Source organism: Bos javanicus, chromosome 1 (genome assembly GCF_032452875.1).
Source record: "Bos javanicus breed banteng chromosome 1, ARS-OSU_banteng_1.0, whole genome shotgun sequence".
Classification (NCBI taxonomy): Eukaryota; Metazoa; Chordata; class Mammalia; order Artiodactyla; family Bovidae; genus Bos; species Bos javanicus.
Genome location: NC_083868.1, coordinates 141,871,892 through 141,883,891, shown reverse-complemented (window position 1 = coordinate 141,883,891; position 12,000 = coordinate 141,871,892).

The window sequence follows — 12,000 nt, the reverse complement described above, 5'->3', positions numbered from 1 at the left end:
TCAAGAGGCTCTTTAGTTCCTCTTCGCTTACTGCCATAAAGGTAGTATTATCTGCATATCTGAGGTTATTGATATATCTCCCAGCAATCTTGATTCCAGCTTGGGCTTCATCTAGCCCGGCATTTCGTATGATGTACTCTGCATAAGTTAAATAAACAGGATGACAATATATAGCCTTGATGTACTCCTTTCCCAATTTGGAACCAGTCCATTGTTCCATGTCTAGTTCTAACTGTTGCTTCTTGACCTGCATACAGATTTCTCAGGAGGCAGGTATGGTGGTCTGGTATTCCCATCTCTTGAAGAATTTTCCAGTTTATTGTGATCCACACAGTCAAAGGCTTTGGCATAGTCAATAAAGCAGAAGTAGATGTTTTTCTGGAACTCTTTTGCTTTTTCAATGATCCAGTGAATGTTGGCAACTTAATCTCTGGTTCCTCTGCCTTTTCTAAACCCAGCTTGAACATCTGGAAATTCATGGTTCATGTACTGTTGAAGCCTAGCTTGGAGAATTTTGAGCATTACTTTGCTAGCATGTGAGATGAGTGCAATTGTGTGGTAGTTTGAACATGCTTTGGCATTGCCTTTCTTTGGGATTGAAATGAAAACTGACGTTTTCCAGTTCTGTGGCCGCTGCTGAGTTTTCCAAATTTGTTGGCATATTGGCTGCAGCACTTTCACAGCTTCATCTTTTAGGATTTGAAATAGCTCAACTGGACTTCCATCACCTCCATTAGCTTTGTTCATATTTTTCTTACAATGCACAGATCACTTTTTGGAGATTTCTAAATTTACATTAAAAAAGATATGTTGTTTTTTAATTACGTACTAGTCTAATTCTGAAAAGGGTAAAAAATCAAGTTTGGGAGTTTGATTAATTAGAATCTACCCAAGCTGAGGAAAGAAAAATGGAGATGAACCCCTAGAGATTCATATGACAAATTCATCTTTAAAAAACAAACAAGTGGAACTTTTATATTCTGAATTTCCTTGTAATGAGGTTTTTTTCCTGGTGATTTTCATTTTTGGGCAGCTGGCCATGATTTGTTGCTGAGCAGTTTAGCATAGAAAAATGTATGGTTTCCATAGCAACTACAATTTCTTTCAATCCCTACCTCTGACCAAGACCATCTGCAATCTCTTACAATGTGTGGGACTCTTCATTCTCCCTGTAGCTCTGAGTTGCCAGGGAAAGCCCCTGGCAGCTAGCAGGACCTATCCTGTCCAGCCTTCCCTTGTCAATATGAGGAAGTGAACAGGAAGCCAGCATAGCATGGGGTCGTTGAGGGCAGGAGGGAGGTGCGGAGCCTATCTCTTACCATTGTTGAAGAGACCGTCTTGGAAACGGCTGGTCCACTGGGGCTGTAGGTTAAAGTATTTTAAACCACTGCTATAAAACATGCCACAGTGCCCTACAAATAGTTGGGGTTTGTTGGATACAGAACATATATTTATTCAAGACAGTTGACATTATTTTAAACATCTTTGCTAACAAATAACCTTTTAACAAGTAAGGCAAACATCATGGCGGGTGCTTGCAAAGCCTTTTGCTTTGTTTTGCAAATCGAAGAATTAAGGTGTTGACTCACATTAACTGGACTGTTTTAACTTTCCTACTGATTTCTTTTTCATTAGCTACTCAGGCTGACTTGTGCGCTGTGGTTTGTGTCGATGTCTCATCTCTGAGACAAATGATTCTTGAATTCTGGTTCTGTGATAACAAGACAGGATCAAGGAGAAGACAACTGGACCAAGTAACTGAGGCTTCCCGGGTGGTGCCAGTGGTAAAGAACCTGCCTGCCAATACACGTTAGACGAAAGAGATGCCAGTTCAACCCCTGGGTAGGGAAGATGCCCTGGAGGAGATCAGGGCAACCCACTCCAGTATTCTTGACTGGAGAATCCCATGGACAGAGGAGCCTGGTGGGCTACAATCCATGGAATCACACAGAGTTGGACACGACTGAAGCGACTTAGCACCCATGTACATACTCAGGGAACATGGGTAGCAAGCCAGGAAAACACGTAGGAGGTGTTGGCTGCTCAATTACAACACAACTTCTTCTTACTAGCTTGAAGAAAAGTAAACGGGATAGTTTCTTTTTTTTAATTCACTAAGACTTTATTAAATGAAGAAAAGAATGATCTTCAGCACTTCAAGTTTCAGATATGATGGAAAGGTTTTAAAGTGTTTCTGATTTATATTGTGCAATCTTAAAGTATGAAAATGATCATATGAATCATTAATTCATAATTTATTAATTATATAATAAATTATAAATAATTATTAATAAATTATAAATAATGGTCAGATCAGATCAGTCGCTCAGGCGTGTCCGACTCTTTGCGACCCCATGAATCGCAGCACACCAGGCCTCCTTGTCCATCACCAACTCCCGGAGTTCACTGAGACTCACGTCCATCAAGTCGGTGATGCCATCCAGCCATCTCATCCTCTGTCGTTCCCAAATAATTCATAATTTATTAATTCAAATAAAATATCAAGTTTTTGCTTAACATCTAACATTGATATGGAACAAAACCAACAGAAGAGAGAAAAACAAAGGGCTATATAATTTAATACTTTCTTCATTAACATTTATAATGATGATTTATTTTAGATGCCATACCTTTTTCAATTTAATTTTTATTTTGTATTGGAGTATAGTTGATTTACAATGTGGTGTTAGTTTCAGGTGTACTGCACAGAGATTCAATTACATATAAGATGTAGGCATTCTTTTTGAGATTCATTTCCCTTACAGATTAGTGAAGAATATTGAGTTTAGTTTCCTGTGCTATACAGTAGGTCCTTGTGGATGATCTATCTTATATGTTGTTGCTGTTGTCGTTTACTTGCTAAGTTGTGTCTGACTCTTTTGGGACCCCATGGACTGTAGCCCATGGGGTTCCTCTTTCCATGGGATTTCCCAGGCAAGAATACTGAAGTGGTTTGCTATTTCCTTCTCCAGGGGATCTTTTCGACCCAGGGATCAAACCCGCATTTCCTGCATTGGCAGGCAGATTCTTTACCACTGAGCCAGCTGGGAAGCGCCTATCATATATTACAGTATGTATATGTTAATGCCAGAGATCTTAAAAAAATGAGTATTTTTTAATGTAATACACTCGAAATTATCTCCAAGGAGAGCTTACAGACACCTTCAGCATGAAAGGCAAGGACATGTCCTTGAACCCTAAACCTAGGGTGTATCAGGGCTTTCAGGGAATTGCAGCCAATCTTGCTGTCTCCTCTAGGCACCAGCCTGTCAATATTTACTGAGTTAAGGTGCTCCTGGCTCCCATCCATGCACCCACCTCTTTGCCTTCTGCATGCTGTTGACTTGTACATGGAGACTAGCTGGTTGCTGAAAAAACAATTTCCACAGAAAGTGAAAGTACTTAAAAATGGATCCTAAAATGAAAAAAATCTATTTTCAATGTGTAGCTAATAACAGTAGTCACTTAATTTAAATGTTAATTTTAGATTATTAGTTAAGACTAACTTATTGGTTGTCGCTGTTGTTCAGTTGCTAAGTTGTGTTCAACTTTTTCTGACTCCGTGGACTGCAGCACGCCAGTCTTCCCTGTTCCTCACTATCTTCCAGAGTTTGCTCAAATCATGTCCATTGAGTCCTGGCAGTTCTCTGTGTTCTTTCTCTGATAACCTTTCAATCCCTCCATCTCTCTCTTCCTGTTTTGGAATTCCTGTGAGTTAGACATTGGACCTCTTCTGCTGACCTACTCCACTTTCTCCTTCAACCTTTTATCTCTGCCTTTTGTTGAAATATCTAGATTTCCTTGGCTTTTAAAAATGTTTTTAATTTCTAAGAGTTCTTTCTGGTTCCCTAGTCATCTTTCTACTTACCACTCCCCATCTTCTAACTTCATGGGTGCAAACATCTTGTTCCCCTAAGGTTACATGCAAGTCTCCTGTTTTAAGCCATGTCCCCCCTCCCCGGCCTGGACTTCACACAATTGTCTCTGAACCGTTTCTTCTGAGTTGGAGGCTTTTCTCAAATCTCTGCCAGTCTGGAAGGTTCTTTGGGTGTGAGCTGGGCCTCTTCCCTTAGTCCCTTCCCAGAGGCCCCCAAGTGCTGTGTGTAGAATGTGGGGCCATCTGTGTGATGGGAGCAGGTGTGGGTGCATGTCTGGGTGACAGTGTCCTGGGGAGGGGGTCCTGGGGAAGCTGAGTGGGGAGACCTTGGTTCAGGTTCACACACAAACACACATGTGTGCACACAGGGGAAAGACAAGTGCTCTAGACCTTAGGAAGGAATGCAGCTTAAGGATAAAGTTTTATAAAAGTTAACTAATTTTGTCATGTACCCTGCAGTCACACATTTGATGTTTTCTCTTTCCCACTAGACAGGACTTATATCTCAGCCACATCTTTAATAATTAATATTGACTTTTCTCTCTGCAAATCAAAAAGGAGCATTTAAATCAGGCAGCATTTGTTTAATCTTTAAATCACAAATGAAATGACTTGTCATAAAGCAGAGGGGAGTCTGAGAATCATTTAAGGATGGCATTAATGACCTTCATCTGAGTTCACTCCAGTTTTACAACGGCACGTGCCGCCCTAGGTAAGCACGTGGGAAAGTTACGTGACCCGCCTTCTCGGATCAGCAGCAGAATTTCACCCCAGTCCCCTCCCAGAAATTCGGATCCAAAGGGAAGTCAGTTACTGAAAGCATGAAAACCCTGATTTCTGCAGAATGTTTTTACTGGTTGCATGTAACCTACTATTGTTTGATAGCTTTCAAATGCTGTTATTCTAGAAAGTGAATGTTTTGCTGACTTTTACAATTAATAGTGAAAAATTAAAAATTATGATAATCTCATCCCTGATCATGGATAGAAGTAACCGATCAGGTAGGGAGGGTTTTGGCATTTTGAGACTGTAAGTAAACTCTGAATAATCTATTTCACCTTTTATTCTTAGGATGGCCTGAAGATTCACTGCAGTAAGCAGTGCCTCTCATTTTGGTAGTAATGGGAGTCTTAGGTGTACACAAACACAGTTAAAACAAGGAGCAGAGTAGGAGAGCCCTTCGCTATTTGAAGGAATGATTCCCCAATACACTACTTTATGATGGCTAACCAGCCTGATTTAGAGTGTGTTTCCATTATCCATTTTGATTAATTTTGCTGATAACTCTGTGCTAATATTCCTTTTAAGTTCAGAGCTCCTTAACTTCCACCCTCTCAAAACAAAAACCTCCACATCACAGGTATTGACAGAATCTGAATATCTCACTTGCTTTATCCCTTGACATATACCAGTCCCAGAATAATAACACCAGAATAATATCAATAACAAGTTGATAAATACTTGACAGATTATGAGAGATAGCTGAGAGCTGGTAGACAGTTGATAAATATTGATGGGTAGATGATAAATAATTGAGGCATAGTTGATTGATTGGAGAAGGAAATGGCAACCCACTCTAATATTCTTGCCTGGGAAATCCCATGGATAGAGGAGCCTGCTGGGCTACAGTCCATGGGGTCATAAAGAGTGGGACATGACTTAAAGACTAAACCACAGCAACATAGCTGATTGAAATGGTTATGATTATATGAGATGATTATATGATTTATGCTGAAGCTGAAGCTGCAATACTTTGGTCACTTGATGTGAAATGCTGACTCACCAGAAAAGACCCTGACGCTGGGGAAGACTGAGGGCAAGAGGAAAAGGGGACGATAGGATGGTTGGATGACATCACCAACTCAGTGGACATGAATTTGAGCAAACTCTGGGAGATAGTGAAGGACAGAGAAGCCTGGCATGCTGCAGTTCATGGGTCACAAAAAGTTGGACACGACTTAGCCACTGAACAAAAGATATGATCAATATATTGATTATGATGATAGGTATTATGATGATAGCTGACTGCCTTCCTGTTCCCCACCTGTCCTGGAAAAACTGTGATATACACTTTGGGCATCATTAGCTCCTTCCCCTTGTTCTGTTTACAGATCTCTGTGATCATCCCAGGGCCACCTCTCAGAACTGACTTCCTCCCTCTTCCCCACTGCCTGCTGCTCCTCCACAGGGATAAGTAAGTGTTCAGTTCAGTTCAGTTGCTCAGTCGTGTCCGACTCTTTGCAACTCCATGGACTGCAGCACATCAGGCTCCCTGTCCATAGCCAACTCCTAGACTTTACTCAAACTCATGTCCATTGATTCGGTGATGCCATCCAGCCATCTCATACTCTGTCGTACCCTTCTCCTGTCTTCAGTTTTTCCCAGCATCAGGGTCTTTTCCAATGAGTCAGTTATTTGCATCAGGTGGCCAAAGTATTGGAGTTTCGGCTTCAGCACCAGTGCTTCCAACAAATATTCAGGACTGATTTCCATTTGGATTGGTCCGGTTGGATCTCCTTGTAGTCCAAGGTATGCTCAAGAGTCTTCTCCAACACCACAGTTCAGAAGCATCAATTCTTCAGTGCTCAGCTTTCTTTATAGTCCAACTCTCACATCCATACATGACTACTGGAAAAACCATAGCCTTGACTAGATGGACCTTTGCCGGCAAGGTAATGTCTCTGCTTTTGAATATGCTATCTAGGTTGGTCATAACTTTCCTTCCCAGGAGTAAGCGTCTTTTAATTTCATGCCTGCAGTCACTATCTGCAGTGGTTTTGGAGCCCCCAAAAATAAAGTCTGACACTTTTTCCACTGTTTCCCCATCTATTTCCCATGAAGTGATGGGACCAGATGCCATGATCTTAGTTTTCTGAATGTTGAGCTTTAAGCCAACTTTTACACTTTCCTCTTTCACTTTCATCAAGAAATTCTTCACTTTCTGCCATAAGGGTTGTGTCATCTGCCTATCTGAGGTTATTGATATTTCTCCTTGCAATCTTGATTCCAGCTTGTGCTTCATCCAGCCCAATATTTCTCATGATGTACTCTGCATAAAAGTTAAATAAGCAGGGTGACAATATACAGCCTTGACGTACTCCTTTTCCTATTTGGAACCAGTCTGTTGATCCATGTCCAGTTCTAACTATTGCTTCCTGACCTGCATACAGGTTTTTCAAGAGGCAGGTCAGGTAGTCTGGTATTCCCAGCTCCTTCAGAATTTTCCACAGTTTATTGTGATCCACACAGTCAAAGGCTTTGGCATAGTCAATAAAGCAGAAGTAGATGTTTTTCTGGAACTCTCTTGCTTTTTTGATGATACAGCAGATGTTGGCAATTTGATCTCTGGTTCCTCTGCCTTTTCTAAACCCAGCTTGAACATCTGGACATTCATGGTTCACGTACTGTTGAAGCCTGGCTTGGAGAATTTTGAGCATTACTTCACTAGCGTGTGAGATGAGTGCAATTGTGTGGCAGTTTGAGCATTCTTTGGCATTGCTTTTTTTTGGGATTGGAATGAAAACTGACATTTTCCAGTCCTGTGGCTACTGTTGAGTTTTTCAAATTTTCTGGCATATTGAGTGCAGCACTTTCACAGCATCATCTTTTAGGATTTGAAATAGCTCAACTGGAATTCCATCACCTCCACTAGCTTTGTTCTTAATGATGCTTACTAAGGCCCACTTTGGAGAGGGAAATGACACCCCATTCCAGTACTCTTGCCTGGAAAATTCCATGGATGGGGGAGCCTGGTAGGCTGTAGTCCATGGGGTCGCCAGGAGTCAGACACGACTGGGTGACTTCCCTTTCACTTTTCACTTTTATGCATTGGAGAAGGAAATGGCAACCCACTCCACTGTTCTTGCCTGGAGAATACCAGGGAAGGGGGAGCCTGGTGGGCTTCTGTCTATGGGATCACACAGAGTTGGACATGACTGAAGCGACTTAGCAGCAGTAGCAGCAGCAAGGCCCACTTGACTTCACATTCCAAGATGTCTGATTCTAGGTGAGTGATCACACCATTGTGATTATCTGGGTCATGAAGATCTTTTTTGTACAGTTCTTCTGTGTATTCTTGCCACCTCTTCTTAATATCTTCTGCTTCTGTTAGGTCCATACGATTTCTGTCCTTTATTGTGCCCATCTTTGCATGAAATGTTCCTTTGGTATCTCTAATTTTCTTGAAGAGATCTCTGCCGATACTGCTAAGTCACTTCAATCGTGTCCGACTCTGTGCGACCCCATAGATGACAGCTCACCAGGCTCCCCCGTCTCTGGGATTCTCCAGGCAAGAACAGTGGAGTGGGTTGCCATTTCCTTCTCCAATGCATGAAAGTGAAAAGTGAAAGGGAAGTCACCCAGTCGTGTCTGACTCCTAGTGACCCCATGGACTACAGCCTACCAGGCTCCTCCATCCATGGGATTTTCCAGGCAAGAGTACTGGAGTGGGTTGCCATTGCCTTCTCCTGAAGAGATCTCTAGTCTTTCCCATTCTATTGTTTTCCTCTATTTCTTTGCACCGATCACTGAGGAGGGCTTTCTTATCTCTCCTTGCTAGTCTTTGGAACTCTGTATTCAAATGGGTGTATCTTTCCTCTTCTCCTTTGCTTTGGCTTCTCTTCTTTTCACAGCTATTTGTAAGGCCTCCTCAGACAGCCATTTTGTTTTTTTGCATTTCTTTTCTTGGGGATGGTCTTGATCCCTGTTTCCTGTACAATGTCACATACCTCCACCCGTAGTTCATCAGACACTCTGTACATCAGATCTTGTCCCTTAAATCTCTTTCTCACTTCCAGTGTATAGTCATAAGGGATTTTATTTTATTTGATTCAAATGGTCTAGTGGTTTTCCCTACTTTCTTCAATTTAGGTCTGAATTTGCAATAAGGAGTTCATGATCTGAGCCACAGTCAGCTCCCAATCTTGTTTTTGCTGACTGTATAGAGCTTCTCCATCTTTAGCTGCAAGGATATAATCAATCTGATTTCGGTGTTGACCACCTGGTGATGTCCATGTGTAGAGTCTTCTCTTGTGTTGTTGGAAGAGGGTGTTTGCTATGAGCAGTGTGTGTCAGTCCCTCAGTTGTGTCTGACTCTTTGTGACCCCAAGGACTATAGCCTGCCGGGCTCCTCTGTCCGTGTGATTTTCCAGGCAAGAGTACTAGAGTGGGTTGCCATTCCCTTCTCCAGGGTTTCAATCCCTCCAGACCCAGGGATTGAACCCAGGTCCCCTATACTGAAGGAGGATTCTTTACTGTCTGAGCCACCAGGGAAGCCCAAGAATACTGGAGTGGGTAGCCTCTCCCTTCTCCTGGGTATCTTCCTGACCGAGGTCCCCTGCATTGCAGACAGATCCTTTACTGTTTGAGCCTCCAGGGAAGCCCCATCCAAGGGGATGAGTGACAGTAATTCACCCAGTGCCCAACAGTGGGGACTTGGGTTGCTTCCAATATTTTGCTTTTGCAAATTGTATCATATTTTAACCGAAACCTAAATCAATGGGAAGACACACCAGATGGAATTAACAGCAGTGGTTTTCAGTGCATCACTGAAAGCCCTTGAAAATAGCCCAGACTGAAAGAAAAAAGACAATCAGAGCCCACACTCTTGCTGACACTGTCCTGGGGTCACGTCTATTGAATTCTCAGTCCTGAGCGGTCCGAAGCCGCAGTTCCACCTTCCTCCTATAGAGGGAGAAACTCTGTCACCTGCTGGGAGGTGGCAAGGCAGGTCTGGACACCACGAGGCAGCCCTTGCGGCCCACTGGAGCCCAGGCTGAGAGATCCAGAGGGCCAAAGGGAGGCCGCGGCCACCCGTGCCCACAGCGGCGCCCGGCACACAGCCGCGCACTACCGCATGTCCCAATCGGCCGCCGCTGCAGTTCCCGCGCTCGGCCCACAGGTGGCAGACGTCCGCCTTGTGGGACGCTCCCTGCAGAACTTGGCGAAGCCGCCTGGGCCTGTGTGAGAAGCAGGACCCAAGGAGAATTCCTTTCCCATAGATATCTTGGAGAGGAAAGCCTTGACTGGTGAGGTCTGATCTGGAGCAGCGATAGGAGAGACCCCGGTGCAACGCAAACAGCGGGATGTGGGCCCTGGGGCAGAGGGAGTGGGTGTGTGTGTTGGGGGTGGGGGGGATTGGGGGGGCGGTGGAGACAGGAGGGCCTCCTCCTGGCTAGGATCCTTTGTGTACAAGTTTTGTTCCAATTCCTATCTTCAATTCTTATGGGTATATACCTAGGAGTGAAGTTGCTAGATTATATGGTTTTCCCATAAATACTCTTCAAGTTGTTTGATGCAAGCTTAATACACAAAACTTCAGGGCATTTCTTTGGGGCTCGCTGAGATATTAAGAAGTTTGGGAGCCTCTGACTTAGGGAGCTATATCATCCAGGCACTAGAGGCTTGGAGGCCAGGTAAGCAGGACTCACTCCTGAGTAATTGAACTCATGAAGGGCAAGTGTCAGCAGAGAGATGACAAAGTTGCCAGCATCCCCTGTGGCTCCAAGGGTGTGCCATCCAGGTAGAGTGGGTCAGCGCTTTCGTGGACAAGAAGGCCTCAGTGAAGTGGTGATACTGAACAGAAAGAGGTGAAGGCAGGTAAGGCCCACTGAGGATTAGGGCCAGAGCAGCCCAGAACCTGGCCCACCTGCCAATGGGCTGAGGGGAAAACACCAGTGGCCATGACAGAGAGGGGGTGGTGGTCAGTGATGAACCCACACAAGTGGGTGGGGTGGCATAGACATGGGCCTCTGCCAGGGAAGGGGGAGGGGCTTCCCTGCCCCCATGGGGCCCAGAGTGGAGGAGCCAGGTATTAATCAGCAGCCCCCCAATAAACACAATGATACACTCAGCCACATGCCCCATGAGCTTGTAACAGAAGCATGTGACCGAGTCTGGGACTTGGGGAAAACAGAGAGATGTGCTGAGTGGGAGTGAAGCAGGCATCAGCTGAACTTTTCAGACAGACAGGACAGCTTGTGCAAAGGCCCTGGGGAGACTGGGTCAGAGGACCTGGGCGAAGCAGTGTTGGGGAGGGGCCACCAAGGACAAGAGCAGGGAAGCTAGAGGATGAAGCTCGAAGGGCAGGCTCATTTCCATCCTCAATCAGTGAGACTGGGGTTTGAGGTTTTTTTTTTTTTTGATGTGGACTATTTTAAAAAGTCTTTGTTGAATTTGTTACAATACTGCTTCTGTTGCATTTTATGTTTTGGATTTTTGATTGCAAGGCATGTGGGATCTTAGTCCCCAACCAAGGGTCAAACCTGAACCCCCTGGGTTGAATGCTTGGTTTTAACCACTGGCTGCCAGGGAAGTCCTGGATTTGTGTTTTTAAAACATCAGCTACAGTGTGAATGTGGGAAGGGGCTGTAATGACCCTGCTGGGAAATAACCAAATAGCTCAGGGGCTGGTATGGGAGAAGGAGTTCTCTTGGGAGATTCTCAGGAGGGAAGAGCTACTGTCAGTGATCAGACTATGCTGACATTTCTTCAAGGGACAGGTTCAGATTGAAATCTACATGCTAATTGTCTAAACTGGTGAAGACGATAAATCAAGCCACCAAACTACTAAATAAAATGTATCCTGAGGCTTCCCTGAATATGTTAAGAATCTGCCTTGCAATACGGGAGATGTGGCTTTGACCCCTGGTCCAGGAAGATCCCACATGCCTTGGGACAACTAAGCCCATGTGCCACAACTACTGAAGCCCTTATGCCCTGGAGCCGTGCTCCACAATAAGAAAAGCCAGCACGATAAGAAAAGCCACTGCGATAAGAAGCCCGTGCACCACTAGAGAGCAACCTTCACTTGTTGCAACTAGAGAAAAGCCTGCACAGCACTGAAGACCCAGTACAGCCAAAAATAAATAAATAAAATAATTTTAAAAAAGTGTATTCTGTCCTTCTGCTTTGAAAGACCCACTTTCACAAGGCCCTGGAGAGCCCAAGTCCAGCTGGCAAATCTCAGCAGCGGGGTCATTCTCTGGAAGACAGACCCATACAGGGGCTGATGGGTGGGCATGGGGACATTTGGGCTGGGAATTCTAGGGTCACAGGTGCCCAGAGCTTGATGTCAATGGGTGAGCCTCTCCTGGCCCTGGGCAGGCCCAAGAAGGGTAGACAGG